The sequence below is a fragment of the Mixophyes fleayi genome, chromosome 3 (genome assembly GCF_038048845.1).
Source record: "Mixophyes fleayi isolate aMixFle1 chromosome 3, aMixFle1.hap1, whole genome shotgun sequence".
NCBI classification, from domain to species: Eukaryota; Metazoa; Chordata; class Amphibia; order Anura; family Limnodynastidae; genus Mixophyes; species Mixophyes fleayi.
In genome coordinates, this window is record NC_134404.1 from 301,293,287 (window position 1) to 301,309,505 (window position 16,219).

At 42.8% G+C, this 16,219-nt stretch overlaps 1 protein-coding gene across 1 annotated transcript in view; it reads right to left on the reverse strand.

The window, feature by feature from the left end:
- VPS54 (VPS54 subunit of GARP complex) overlaps positions 1 to 2,261 on the reverse strand; it is a 55,318-nt gene extending 53,057 nt beyond the window's left edge. Inside the window, exon 1 of the mRNA XM_075203897.1 lies at positions 1,993 to 2,261. The gene's annotated coding sequence lies outside the window, so the exon portion shown is untranslated. The remainder of the gene's footprint in view (positions 1 to 1,992) is intronic.
- Positions 2,262 to 16,219: the final 13,958 nt, after the last annotated feature.

A 16,219-nucleotide genomic window follows, 5' to 3' on the forward strand; every position in this document is an offset into this window, starting at 1 on the left:
TTTCACAAGCCACTATATAAATAGTTCAAGTATTTCTATTAACAAATTACTGTTTTTGTATAGAAATAAAACACTTGTAATAAACACTAAAGTCATATTATGCAAATACACTTAATGCAATGCAGTAATGTCGGCAATAGTTTTATATAAAAATACATATAGACAAAACACTTTAGTAGATACCTCACAATTGCATTATGCTAAGATATGTTTAACCACTTTTTCACTACCGATACCAGATAACTGAATAATTGTAACGTTTAGGTAACCAATCATGAAACTAAATAAATTCAAATCTAAACATAATGTGGTACCATGTTGATGTTTAGTTTTCCAGCTAGATGGATATATTTTTTCCCTGAAAGCATGAACATTCCAGTGATAAAAAAAATGTATATTCTCTGAATCTGAACAGGCTTTGCCTATGTCATACTATTGGCAGTACTGTAAATACATTCAGCATTCAATTCCCGGACTGTCAGTATAGTGATTACGGGAGTGGACTTAGATATATACAGATATTTTGAACATTCTATAGCATTGTTTTGTACTTAGAAATCTAACGTGTTTAACAATGGTTTTCCCATAACCCTATAGTCAGATAGAGTGTCATCAACTTATTCCTTATATTACACCGATTGCAATACCCAATTTCATTAAGTACATATTTGCATTACTATAATATTAATATTTCACTTATTTATATATCCACTGACATTCCCGAAATCACTATACTGACAGTCCGGCAACTGAGCGCTGAATGTCTGTAAAATATTGCCAGGAATAAGAGTCTGGCTACCTCTATATAACAGCTGTCTTCACGTGACTTTACAGATCTCGCCCTACTAGTTGAGCTGTTCACATTCGCTATTATCTCCTATTATTACCTTCAGAGGTATCACAAAGACCCTTAGTTCAATCGTTCATGTATACTTATTTTTTTTTTCTTACAATGAAGCTATTAAACATACAGTACAATAGCATAACAAAACACAAAAAAAAAAAAATCATACTAATGTTACCCACCCCCAAAACTCCTATAACATGAAAGCAACAACATACACCAATTGAAAGACATATTCAATGTTTCCTCCTACACAAACCATACAAAATGTTAACCCAGATACAAGTCCAGGTGTTCACGCTGGTACAAAGGACCTTTAAAAGATGCTTATACTGCACTATTTACACACAAAAACCATATTGCATTAAGATACACATTTCTGTGTACAGAATATGGTTTTAAAACAGGTAGAAATGCTTCAGGATAAATCAGTGGAAAACAAATATCCAATACACCCTGCAGATTCAGATACTAAGTTTTAAACTAATCAACAGCGCTAAAATGGCCAATGCAAATTCACAAAATACAAACATTTCTGTTTGCAATATAGAGACGTGTGCATCTATAAGTTATAACAGGAGTTCTCATACATTAATAATGTGGCATTATAGCACTTCGTAAACATATGTTTAGACAGTTTCTATGTATATGATGTTCCATATACACTATATAAATATTGTGCTTGTCAGCAGTAGCTCTTCATATGAGGGACTGTAGCTGCACTCTAGGTCACACTTATATTTAAGCAGCTGTACACTATAGTACACAATACTGTATACACTATAGTACACAATACTGTAAGTAAAGCGCTAAATACATTATATAGCACTAATCTGCACAAAACCAGTCCTATAGTACATAGCTTTAGTCTCCAAACTATTCCCCTGAGTCTTAGACGGATCTGTACGTAATAAGAACACAGGCCCCTCCATATGTCTGCACAGTAATGTTTACAACGTGTCCCGGTTCCAGCTAGGTCATGTCAGTACGTACACTTGTCTAGGCCTCAGTCTGAGCCCCGGGATCTCCCAGGAGACAGCCCGCCCTGCCCCTCTCCCGGCCAGTCCTGCTGCCCTGCAGCGTCCGGCCTGTGATCCGGCACCCGGATCCTCTGTGCCCGCCCCCTCCCTCCCAGTGTCTCTCGGTACCTGCAGTCACACACAGCAGCTGTACTGGCCTCGGTGCTGCCGCTGGTCCAGCAGCATCTCCGGGGCTGGCAGAGCCCAGAGCACCGGCACCACAGCCCGGCATGCACCGCGACAGGCACCGGGGGAAGGGGAGGGGAGACTGACGCCGTATGGTGTCGTGTTGTAGATGAGGAGACTGGCGGTGACTGAGGGACAGTCAGCTGGAGATCTGGACCTGTTACACCGCGGTGTCACTACAGATAATCACTGTACAAGAAAATGGTGCCTCAAAGTAGTCACAACTGACGGCTGATTAAAGAAAAGGAGAACAGTTTCCGTAGTTGTTAAGTTCAAGAAAGTGATGTCTGCATACATTAAAAAAAAAACACAATACCATTATTCCAAAAACACATTTATATACAGGAACACTACACCTGAGTGTTTATATACGCACACATATATATATTTATATATATATATATATATATATATATATATATATTTTTACCACTCCCTGAATATCCAGGAGACTCCCGAATTCCAGGTAGGACTCCCTGGGTACTAGGCCATTCCCATTGAAGTCTGCAGGATAGCATGAGAGTCGGTTCGCCCCCTGCAGCGCAAAATTATGCTATTGCGGGGGTGGCAAACTAGTATCCACATGGCTAATGCCTGCCTCCTGCTGAACAACCTTTGGAATAGATAATGCAGCTCCCATATAAGTATGCAACTATGCAGAACATAAAAATTGACCAGTATGCATCTATGCAACTAAACTCCATATGACCATTATAGAAAACATAACCCATTCTTGTGCCTAGTATACAATACAGTATAAGGTCCATTCTCTTGTATTAGTGTACAATACAAACATTTTTATTGGCTAGTGTTCAAGGCAGAACCTATTCTTTGGTGACTAGTATAAAGTGCAGAGACTCATCTGTGGTGGCTAGTGCACAATGTTGATACTCTGTTGACTATTGTGCAATGTCCATTGTTTACTAGTGTATATCCTATTCCCTGTTGGCTAGTATACACTACAGTACCCATCCATACACTACAGTACCCATCCACTGTTAACTGGTGGAGGAACTCTTTCAATCCTTAATGAGAGTGCACCTGTTTCTCCTCCTGCAGTGGACTCTGGTTGCTGGAGCTTATTGCAAGCAACCAAGAACTAGCACCAGTTACGATGCAGATTGCAAGAGCTCCTGCCCACTGTCAGCATCCAAACAGTAACAACGCAGGGCTACTTTTGGGGAACAGTAGTAGCATACTACAAACCCAGGAGCAGTCCCCAAAGGACCCCAAACCTGGATTGGTTAATGAAAATCTGTTACAGTCCCAGACATCTTTTCCTCCAGCAGCAATAGAAAACCTTTTTGTAACCCCTTAAATGCAGAGGACAAGTGGACATTTCCTTAGCACTATAGCTGGTATGTAGAGGACAACTAAGCACTCAAGGGGTTAAAGAGGATCTCCAAAAACCTTATAGATATAAAACCCTTTGTGTGTATACATTTCAAAGTTCTTCAGACTGTTCAGTGGTGAAATTTTCGTTAATCATGGAGGCAAGAGTTTGGATGAATTTCTCAAGGTTGGACTGCCATATTTTTAGAATTAAAAAAAAAAGGAACACCCATGTGATCTGAAGTTTATACTTCCTCATGGGTCCCAAATAAAGTAGAGTTACAAGAATGTCTTTCCACTATGGATAACTTGGGAGCATCAGAAGATTACATTATATGGGAAAAAGAAGTTTGAATTTTAAATGATTTTCCCTGGATATATTTTATTTGAGACTTTGCCCTCTCTTGATACCAGAGCTGTAGTGGAGTTAAAGTTACTTGCATTTTAACTTTACTGTTTTTACAATCACTACCACATAATATTATTAATAATGCATGTACTTTACTATACAGTACTGTGAACATTGCTGTTTGCCTTTCATGGACAGTTTGTTTTTCATTAATGTATTTTACAGTGCTTTATATTAGGGATGAGCGCGCTCGGATTTCTGAAATCCGAGCCCACCCGAACGTTGCGGATCCGAGTCGGATCCGAGACAGATCCGGGTATTGGCGCCAAATTCAAAAGTGAAACTGAGGCTCTGACTCATAATCCCGTTGTCGGATCTCGCGATACTCGGATCCTATAAATTCCCCGCTAGTCGCCGCCATCTTCACTCGGGCATTGATCAGGGTAGAGGGAGGGTGTGTTAGGTGGTCCTCTGTGCTGTTTAGTTCTGTGCTGTTTAGTTCTGTGCTGTTTAGTGCTGTGCTGTGCTGTTTAGTGCTGTGCTGTGCTGTGCTGTTTAGTGCTGTGCTGTGCTGTGCTGTGCTGTGTTCTGCAGTATCAGTCCAGTGGTGCTGTGTGCTGTGCTCTGTCCTTCTGAGGTCAGTGGTGCTGCTGGGTCCTGTGCTGTGTCCTGTTCAGTCCAGTGGTGCTGTGTCCTGTGCTCTGTGCTTCTAAGGGCATAGTTATTTCCCCAATATTCCCCTGTGTTTAAAAAAATAAAAAAAAGTTTTTTTTATAAAATACCAAAAACTACTTTAATATTTTTTAATTACCACAAAATTTTCACAACCAATCCTGCAGTATAAGCCCATTGGTACTGCAATATTACCAAGTTCACACATTCAGCAGTAAAAGTCCAGTGGTACTGCAATATTACAAAGTTTACACATTCTGCAGTATCAGTCCAGTGGTGCTGTGTCCTGTGCTCTGTCCTGCTGAGTTCCGTAGTGCTGCTGGGTCCTGTGCCGTGTCCTGTTCAGTCCAGTGGTGCTGTGTCCTGTGCTCTGTGCTTCTAAGGGCATAGTTATTTCCCCATTATTCCCAAGTTTGTAAAAAATAAAAAAAAAGTAAAAAAAAATAAAAAATTAAAAAAAAAAAAAAATATATAATAATTATAACCAAATTTGCAAAACCAATCCAGCATTATAAGTCCATTGGTACTGCAATATTACCAAGTTCACACATTCAGCAGTAAAAGTCCAGTGGTACTGCAATATTACAAAGTTTACACATTCTGCAGTATCAGTCCAGTGGTGCTGTGTCCTGTGCTCTGTCCTGCTGAGTTCCGTAGTGCTGCTGGGTCCTGTGCCGTGTCCTGTTCAGTCCAGTGGTGCTGTGTCCTGTGCTCTGTGCTTCTAAGGGCATAGTTATTTCCCCATTATTCCCAAGTTTGTAAAAAATAAAAAAAAAGTAAAAAAAAATAAAAAATTAAAAAAAAAAAAAAATATATAATAATTATAACCAAATTTGCAAAACCAATCCAGCATTATAAGTCCATTGGTACTGCAATATTACCAAGTTCACACATTCTGCAGTATCTTGTGCTACATATAATGGAGACCAAAAATTTGGAGGATAAAGTAGGGAAAGATCAAGACCCACTTCCTCCTAATGCTGAAGCTGCTGCCACTAGTCATGACATAGACGATGAAATGCCATCAACGTCGTCTTCCAAGCCCGATGCCCAATCTCGTAGTACCGGGCATGTAAAATCCAAAAAGCCCAAGTTAAGAAAAAGTAGCAAAAAGAGAAACTTAAAATCATCTGAGGAGAAACGTAAAGTTGCCAATATGCCATTTACGACACGGAGTGGCAAGGAACGGCTTAGGCCCTGGCCCGTGTTCATGACTAGTGGTTCAGCTTCACCCACGGATCTTAGCCCTCCTCCTCCTCCCCCCCCCTACAAAAAATTGAAGAGAGTTATGCTGTCAGCAACAAAACAGCAAACAACTCTGCCTTCTAAAGAGAAATTATCACAAATCCCCAAGGCGAGTCCAAGGGTGTTGGTGGTTGTCAAGCCTGACCTTCCCATCACTGTACGGGAAGAGGTGGCTCGGGAGGAGGCTATTGATGATGTAGCTGGCGCTGTGGAGGAACTTGATGATGAGGATGGTGATGTGGTTATTGTAAATGAGGCACCAGGGGGGGAAACAGCTGATGTCCATGGGATGAAAAAGCCCATCGTCATGCCTGGTCAGAAGACCAAAAAATGCACCTCTTCGGTCTGGAGTTATTTTTATCCAAATCCAGACAACCAATGTATGGCAATATGTAGCTTATGTAAAGCTCAAATAAGCAGGGGTAAGGATCTTGCCCACCTAGGAACATCCTCCCTTATACGTCACCTGAATAACCTTCATAGTTCAGTGGTTAGTTCAGGAACTGGGGCTAGGACCCTCATCGGTACAGGGACACCTAAATCCCGTGGTCCAGTTGGATACACACCAGCAACACCCTCCTCGTCAACTTCCTCCACAATCTCCATCAGATTCAGTCCTGCAGCCCAAGTCACCAGCCAGACTGAGTCCTCCTCAATACGGGATTCATCCGAGGAATCCTGCAGCGGTACGCCTACTACTGCCACTGCTGCTGTTGCTGCTGTTAGTCGGTCATCTTCCCAGAGGGGAAGTCGTAAGACCGCTAAGTCTTTCACCAAACAATTGACCGTCCAACAGTCGTTTGCCATGACCACCAAATACGATAGTAGTCACCCTATTGCAAAGCGTATAACTGCGGCTGTAACTGCAATGTTGGTGTTAGACGTGCGCCCGGTGTCCGCCATCAGTGGAGTGGGATTTAGAGGGTTGATGGAGGTATTGTGTCCCCGGTACCAAATCCCCTCGAGATTCCACTTCACTAGGCAGGCGATACCAAAAATGTACAGAGAAGTACGATCAAGTGTCCTCAGTGCTCTTAAAAATGCGGTTGTACCCACTGTCCACTTAACCACGGACATGTGGACAAGTGGTTCTGGGCAAACGAAGGACTATATGACTGTGACAGCCCACTGGGTAGATGCATCCCCTTCCGCAGCAACAGCAACAGCTGCATCAGTAGCAGCATCTACAAAATGGCTGCTCATGCAAAGGCAGGCAACATTGTGCATTACAGGCTTTAATAAGAGGCACAACGCTGCCAACATATTAGAGAAAATGAGGGAAATTATCTCCCAGTGGCTTACCCCACTTAGACTCTCATGGGGATTTGTGGTGTCAGACAATGCCAGTAACATTGTGCGGGCATTAAATATGGGCAATTTCCAGCACGTCCCATGTTTTGCCCACACCATTAATTTGGTGGTGCAGCATTACCTGAAGAGTGACAGGGGTGTGCAGGAGATGCTTGCGGTGGCGCGCAAAATTGCTGGACACTTTCGGCATTCAGCCAGTGCCTACCGCAGACTAGAGGCACATCAAAAAAGCTTGAACCTGCCCTGCCATCACCTCAAACAAGAGGTTGTGACGCGCTGGAACTCCACCCTCTATATGCTGCAGAGGATGGAGGAGCAGCAAAAGGCCATTCAGGCCTACACAGCCACCTACGACATAGGCAAAGGAGTGGGGATGCGCCTGAGTCAAGCGCAGTGGAGACTGATTTCCGTGTTGTGCAAGGTTCTGCAGCCATTTGAACTTGCCACACGAGAAGTCAGTTCCGACACTGCCAGCTTGAGTCAGGTCATTCCCCTGATCAGGCTGTTGCAGAAGCAGCTGGAGAAAGTGAGGGAGGAGCTGGTAAGCCATTGCGATTACAGCAAGCATGTAGCTCTTGTGGATGTAGCCCTTCGTACGCTTTGCCAGGATCCGAGGGTGGTCACTCTTTTAAAGTCAGAGGAATACATTCTGGCCACCGTGCTCGATCCTCGGTTTAAAGCGTATGTTGTGTCTCTGTTTCCGGCGGACACAAATCTACAGCGGTGCAAAGACCTGCTGGTCAGGAGATTGTCCTCTGAAGAGGACCGTGACATGCCAACAGCTCCACCCTCATTTTCTTCCACATCTATGGCTGCGAGGAAAAAGCTCAGTTTTCCCAAAAGAGGCACTGGCGGGGATGCTGATAACATCTGGTCCGGACTGAAGGACCTGCCAACCATTGCAGACATGTCTACTCTCGCTGCATTGGATGCTGTCACAATAGAAAAAATTGTGGATGATTACTTTGCTGACACCATCCAAGTAGACATGTCAGACAGTCCATATTGTTACTGGCAGGAAAAAAAGGCAGTTTGGAAGCCCCTGTACAAACTGGCTCTATTTTACCTGAGTTGTCCCCCCTCCAGTGTGTACTCGGAAAGAGTTTTTAGTGCAGCGGGGAACCTGGTCAGTGAGCGGCGAAGGAGGTTGCTTCCTCACAACGTTGAAAAAATGATGTTTATAAAAATGAATAATCAATTCCTCAATGAAGTACAGCACTGCCCTCCAGATACTACAGAGGGACCTGTGGTTGTGGAGTCCAGCGGGGACGAATTGATAATGTGTGATGAGGAGGAAGTACACACTGTAGGGGGAGAGGAATCAGAGGTTGAGGATGAGGACGACATCTTGCCTCAGTAGAGCCTGTTTAGTCTGTACAGGGAGAGATGAATAGCTTTTTTGGTGTGGGGGCCCAAACAAACCAATCATTTCAGTCAAAGTTGTTTGGTAGGCCCTGTCGCTGAAATGATTGGTTTGTTAAAGTGTGCATGTCCTATTTCAACAACAGACCTCTCAACTGCAGCTCATCCCTCCTCTGCGGGGATAATGTCTCCTGTGCTCTGACACGTCACTCTGTGTACTCTCAGCCTCAGGATCTGACACTACAGCTACCATGCCTCTTGTAGCAGCCCTCACTCCAGGGCCTCTTCCATGTGCAGTGTCCCCCTCTCTCTTGGGTTCACTATAGTGGCATGGAGTTCTCCCCCTCATCCAGGGCACACATTCCTTGCCCTGGCTCAGTCACCACGCTCAGACTTCCAGGCAATGCTGGGGGAGCCTGGGAGCTTCCACCCCAGGTCCCCAGCTACAACTCTCCTCTCCTGTGTCTTCTCTCTCTTTCTGACACTTTAAAGATCGTGCCTTTAAATGAAAAAGTCAGTCTTCATTGCACGACTATGTGCAAGTGCAACAGGGACATTTTTTTGGGTTTACAAAGTCAAACAATAACACTACGACCCTGTCTGTCTGGGGTCTGTCAATGACGAATTGTCTGGAGCATGTTTTGAGGAGGTATTGTGGCCCCGATATCAAATTGGGTACCGGGGCCACCCCACTATGCAGTCCAGATACTTGTTTTGTGGAATTCCGACACGTGGAGGGTTTTTTAATTATATTGTGGCCTCGGTACCAAAAAGTGTACCGGGGCCACCACACTACGCAGTCAAGATACTTGTTTGGTGGAATTCAGACCAGTTGAGGGTTTTATTATTATATTGTGTGGACCACTCTATCTATACCACACTACAACTCTATACCACTCTATTTCCTACTTTAATTCTATTTAATTCTATTTCCTACTTTAATTCTATTACTAATTAATTAACATAAAGAGGAACAAAAAAAACCAATTTTACCAAAAGTATAATATGACTTAGACTTACAAACACTACACTTGAAAGATCGTGCCTTTAAATGAAAAAGTAAGTCTTCATTGCACGACTATGTGCAACAGGGACAGTTTTTTTCTTTACAAAGTCAACTAATAACACTTGGACCCTGTCTGTCTTTAACATACTTAATGGGATCTCAATGACGAATTGTCTGTAGCATGTTTGGAGGAGGTATTGTGGCCCCGGTATCAAGTTGGGTACCGGGGCCACCCCACTACGCAGTCCAGATACTTGTTTGGTGGAATTCTGACACGTGGAGGGTGTATTTATTTTATTGTGGCCCCGGTATCAAGTTGGGTACCGGGGCCACCCCACTACGCAGTCCAGATACTTGTTTGGTGGAATTCTGACACGTGGAGGGTTTTTTAATTATATTGTGGCCTCGGTACCAAATTGTGTACCGGGGCCACCACACTACGCAGTCAAGATAGATAGATGCGTATCATAGATAAAGTACATTCAGTGGTGTGGGGCAAATTGAAAAATATTCAAAATGCACTGACATTATCAAAAACAAGAGGTTGTCACACGCTAAAACTCCAACATGTATATGATGGAGAGGATGGAGGAGCAGCCGTATGTGTAGTGTAATGCAGACCTGTTGAAGGTTTTTTATATATTTTATTGTGGTGCCCAGTGCCCACTCCTCTACGCAGTCCAGGTACATTTATTGGTGCGATTCATAAAAGTTCAGGGTTTTTAATATATTGTGGTGACCCACTCCTCTACGCAGTCCAGGTACAATTATTGGTGCGAATCATAAAAGTTCAGGGTTTTTAATATATTGTGGTGACCCACTCCTCTACGCAGTCCAGGTACATTTATTGGTGCGATTCATAAAAGTTCAGGGTTTTTAATATATTGTGGTGACCCACTCCTCTACGCAGTCCAGGTACATTTATTGGTGCGATTCATAAAAGTTCAGGGTTTTTAATATATTGTGGTGACCTACTCCTCTACGCAGTCCAGGTACATTTATTGGTGCGAATCAAACAAGTTGATGGTTTTCTTATTATATATATTGTGGTGACCCACTCCTCTACGCAGTCCAGGTACATTTATTGGTGCGATTCATAAAAGTTCAGGGTTTTTAAGATATTGTGGTGACCCACTCCTCTACGCAGTCCAGGTACAATTATTGGTGCGATTCATAAAAGTTCAGGGTTTTTAATATATTGTGGTGACCCACTCCTCTACGCAGTCCAGGTACATTTATTGGTGCGATTCATAAAAGTTCAGGGTTTTTAATATATTGTGGTGACCCACTCCTCTACGCAGTCCAGGTACATTTATTGGTGCGATTCATAAAAGTTCAGGGTTTTTAATATATTGTGGTGACCCACTCCTCTACGCAGTCCAGGTACAATTATTGGTGCGAATCATAAAAGTTCAGGGTTTTTAAGATATTGTGGTGACCCACTCCTCTACGCAGTCCAGAAAGATACCTTTTTGCAACGTTTTGGACTAATAACTATATTGTGAGGTGTTCAGAATACACTGTAAATTAGTGGAAATGCTTGTTATTGAATGTTATTGAGGTTAATAATAGCCTAGGAGTGAAAATAAGCCCAAAAACTTGATTTTTAAACTTTTTATGTTTTTTTCAAAAAAAATCCGAATCCAATACCTTAAATCCGAACCGAGACCTTTCGTCAAGTGTTTTGCGAGACAAATCCGAACCTCAAAAATAACGAAAATCCGGATCCAAAACACAAAACACGAGACCTCAAAAGTCGCCGGTGCACATCCCTACTTTATATTTGCCTTTGTGTTTTATCTCACCTGAACATTGTCATCTTTGAACTTGTGTTACTGTCAAATTGCTATGTGGGGTGCGGAGCTAGCTGGTGATGGAGTATGAAGTAGGACGTGACAGACAGGATTTCTGGCCCCTCATATACATTAACATCTCCAGTTTGCATAAACAGCCAGGGTAGAAACCCATCTTTTGCTTTCTCAGATAGCTCTAGGGGATATTCCCTTAGTACATCAAGTAAAGTCTGGGTAGTAAAGGCTTCTCTCAAAAGGTCCAATGGAGAGCCTGCATTCCTAAGATGTTGACTGAATCACAAGATACGGAGAACTCTCAGGCAGATCACGCCACTCACCACTCTCATGATCATTTTCTCCTAAATTTAGAAGCTAATATCTCTAACTCAGGGAAGCCTGGAAATAAATATGCAACAGATTGATCAGTGAGTCTCTAAGCTTGAGGAGGATGCACATCTACAGATGCATTTTTGCATGTATGCAAAGTCACGTCAAAAGACAAGAGTCGCATGAGTCAACTCTAAATCAGCTCCAGTAGGTGAAATATTGTGCAGTTGGCTAAGTAAACTGCAGGCACTCATTATACTTTGTTACATTATATTGCAAAGTTTATTGGTGGTGCTATTTTATGTTATAATAATAATACAAGGTATAGTGTTGCCATATTTATTTTCATGAACGCAGAGTATTGTCCAGTAGGTATTTCTCCTACTATACAATAGCTTGTCAATATACTGTACAGTAGAACAAATTGAACACTGTTTTTTTTAATCTTTATACAAAATTACAAACAGTGGCCATGTTTTTATTAGATTGAAATAGATAGAATTTATTTTTAACAAAAGCATACATATGACTGCCAGAAATACTGATTTTCGTGGGGCATTTCCGATATTAATTGGTCAGAGAGAGAGTTGCCTATAGGAAAATGCTTGTGGTCTCAACATAAATTAATGTATTTTGGCCATATTTGATCAGACTGTGGAGCATGAAACAGTTTATCTAGATTTTCCATGCAAGAATGGTGCAGGTAGGCATCCCAAGCACTACATAATGATATTTTTTTTTTTTTTCTACTCTCAATTTTTATTGGGTTTTCTAACAATACGCATAAACAATAAATATATAGTAGGGAAAGAAATCTACATATCTTGTAGACTTAAATTACATAAAGTTATTACAGTGGTATAAGCCGTTGACTTACATTGAGAGATCCCAAAAGTGTCTACTTGTGCCTTCAGATTCCGACTCCGAGACTTCGGTCCATGTAAAGATAAACAAAAAGAAGAATACCACTCAACCTTCAGGCCAGGTATAGGCAAATAATCCAGTCATAAATTGTGTAGACATTGACAAAAACGTACCAATGGAATAATACACAGTCAAATATGTTCAATGTTGTTGTTTAACCAAAAAATAACTTAATCTTCAAAGCCTGTGTTGACAAATTGCATCTGGTCCCGGTTAACCTCATAAACAACATACTACCCAATGGTGGATTCGTGTAACAGCCCCCAAAGAGTAAATTAATTTATATGAAACATATGTTGATAACGATAACCATACGCATTTATACGCTAGATTTTAAGTTTGAAGATCCTCGCAACACAACATACAGACACAGAAAAAAGTGCACAGGCGCATTGTTACCTGTACATTCAAAGCATATTTTTTAATTCATCGTTAAATGAAGCTCCATGTGTCTAGTAATTCTGTATCCAAGAATGCATCAACTGATGTTTGTCATGGTTGTGAACTAGGAATCCCCTGAATCTGCCTGATTTGGCAAGACTCGCCCTAGGGCACCGAGTTTAAAGGGTAGGTGGTTTTCACCAGGAACCCCCGCAAGGAGGTACGGTCTTAGCAGCCCCTATGCCGCTGGTCGCGGTCCCTTGAGGGAGTACCAGGCAGATTGATTTGGAGGAGCCGGGAACAGAGGAAACAGCCTAGAACTGTACACGGAGGTAACTCAAGATTGTAGCAAATGGAGTCACTGGAACAGCGGGAGTTCAATATAACCAGCGGACTGGAGAGGCAGAACTGTAGCTGAACACAATGGTGGTAACTCAAGATAGTAGCAATGGAGTCACTGGAACAGCGGGAGTTCAATATAACCAGCGGACTGGAGCGGCAGGACTGTAGCTGAACACAATGGTGGTAACTTAGGATGGTAGCAATGGAGTTACTGGAACAGCAGGAGCAGGAAGAAAATGAGCCATCTCCTTACTGCTAGAAGGTAGTGAGCACAAAGAACAGGCACCTGACAGGAGACTCAGGTGCTTTACATTCCCCTCCAAGAGGTTGTGGCCAATGAGGAGGGAGTGGGAGGTCTGAAGAAGGGAAGCGGGTCTGCGCATGCGCAGACCTGAGAGCAACATGGCGCCCGCCATCAGACGGATGCAGTTGTGATGATGAGATGACCGCCTGTAGGAGAAGGGTAAGGGCGCCGATAGCCGCTTGTGGGGACGGTGTGTGACAATGTTGACATGTGGGCATGAGTGCTACCCATCTCACTTGTAAGCTGCGGACAAGAGGAAATTGGGCATCACAGTGGGTTAGTGGTTAACACTGCTGCCTCACAGCACTGGGGTCATGAGTTCAAATCCCAACCATGGTCTTATCTGTGTGGTGTTTGCTTGGGTTTTCTCCGGGTGCTCCGGTTTCCTCCCACACTCCTAAAACATAAAACATACTGGTAGGTTAATTGGTTGCTATTAAATTGATCTTTGTCTCTCTCTGTGTGTATGTTAGGGAATTTAGACTGTAAGCTCCAATGGGGCAGGGACTGATGCAAGTGAGTTCTCTGTATAGCGCTGCAGAATTAGTGGCGCTATATAAATGATGATGAAATGGGTACAAATCAACATAAAATCTAAGTCATTGTCCACCTAGGTGTAGGACATTCAATGACAAAGATGTCGTTGGCAATTAAAGTGTTATTGCTTCTGCACATAATAGCTGTTCCTGGAGTAACTAGACACGGATGGGGAAAACAAATCTGGTCTTGCTTGATACAACCTGTAGCATTTCTTTAATATTCCATTTGTTGCCCATGCTTATGATTAAAGTTCTAATAACAAGACAGATGCACTTGGCACAGGAATTGGGTACGTCATAATAAGCTCTCTGAGACTTATGCCAAAACTGTTGTCCTTTGAAGTGGTGTGTATAATGCAGATGAGTAGCACAGTTACAACATTTTGCTTAAAATACAAAATTTCCAAACTGAATTGAAAAGATGTGCTCTTTAAGATGGTACATTAATTAAAACGTCTTGTTTAACTAGTTCAAATTATATAAGGTGTCAATAACTTAAAAATACTATTAGGCTTGACATTAATTTTTAAAGTAGTGTAAAATTGCAAACAAAATATGATACAGATAATTGATATGAAAAGTAAATGAACAATTTTGTTAGCATCTTATTGGATTTTCTGTATGGGATCCTCTGTCAAGTCTGGCAACATAAGTTTACTTGGCTTTTACTCTTTTTTGCTTTTACTCTTTTATCAAAATGTTTAACAAATTGCTTTTCTTAGTCTCTTTTCATGGCATTATATTCAAGACTGTATCATCTTTCACCCCTCCACCAACACAAACATTTGTCCATTCACCTCTAGTTAACACCCATGAACTGTTGTCCTATTTATGACCTCTAACAAGTAAAGCCTCCACCTGTTGCCAAAAAAGAAAAGGTTACACAATTTACAATCCCCTTACCCAGGGCCGGACTGGCCATCTGGCACTTCTGGCAAATGCCAGAAGGGCTCCCTGTGATAGCCTGATTGAATGTAAAAAAAAATAATATTTTTTTTTGTGTGCAGCCGTCATGACGGCTCTGTGCGCCGACCCGGCTCCCGCGTAGGACGAGCTGCAGTGGAGGCAGCTGTCAGTGTTGAGGTAAGTGTAGAGAATATGTGTGCAGGGAGGGGGGGAGACAAACGGAATATGTGTGCAGGGAGAGGGGGGGAGACAAACGGAATATGTGTGCGGGGAGGGGGGGGAGACAAACGGAATATGTGTGCAGGGAGAGGGGGGGAGACAAACGGAATATGTGTGCAGGGAGAGGGGGGGAGACAAACGGAATATGTGTGCAGGGAGGGGGGGGAGACAAACGGAATATGTGTGCAGGGAGGGGGGGGGGGAGACAAACGGAATATGTGTGCGGGGAGGGGGGGGGAGACAAACGGAATATGTGTGCAGGGAGGGGGGGGAGACAAACGGAATATGTGTGCAGGGAGGGGGGGAGACAAACGGAATATGTGTGCGGGGAGGGGGGAGAGACAAACGGAATATGTGTGCAGGGAGGGGGGGAGACAAACGGAATATGTGTGCAGGGGGGAGAGGGGCAATAAATGTCTGCGGGGGGAGAGGGGCAATAAATGTCTGCAGGGGGATGGGGGGGTGAGTGAAAGTGCAGGGGGAAGGGAGGATGAGTTAAAATGTCTGCAGGGGGAAGGGGGGGGGTGAGTGAAAATGTCTGCAGGGGGAAGGGGGGGTGAGTGAAAATGTCTGCAGGGGAAGAGGGGGTGATTGAAAATGTCTGCAGGGGGGAGAGGGGGTGATTGAAAAGGTCTGCAAGGGGGGGGGGCAATGGCTGTGGGAGGGGGAAAATAAAAATGGCCAATGTGTGTGGGGACAGTATATGACTATAATGTGTGTGGGGGACAGTTTATGACTATAATGTGTGCTATTAAGTGAATGTGGGGCTGTTTGGGGAAAATGAGGTCTAATTATTAAATGTGATTATGAATTATTTAATTCCTGGGATGTTTGTGGGAAATGGTTATTTTTATTAAACATAAATGCTATTTAATTTCTTGCTGAGGTTGTTTGGAGGGAGGGAAATAGATTTATTTATTAAATGGGAATACTATTATTTTAATGTTGGGGCTGGAGTGAGGCCTAATTTTATAACGTGGGTGCTATATTGAGTTAACATCAGTGCTGTTTGGAGTTTTCTAACTTTCATGTACCCATTTTTTTTTTTCCAAATAGGGCCCCCAACATTCCAGGATCCAGACAAGCAGCAACTGATCTAAAGACACCAGCAGCCACAAGTGGTGACAATGACAAGACAGGTAAGAGAGACCAGGACAG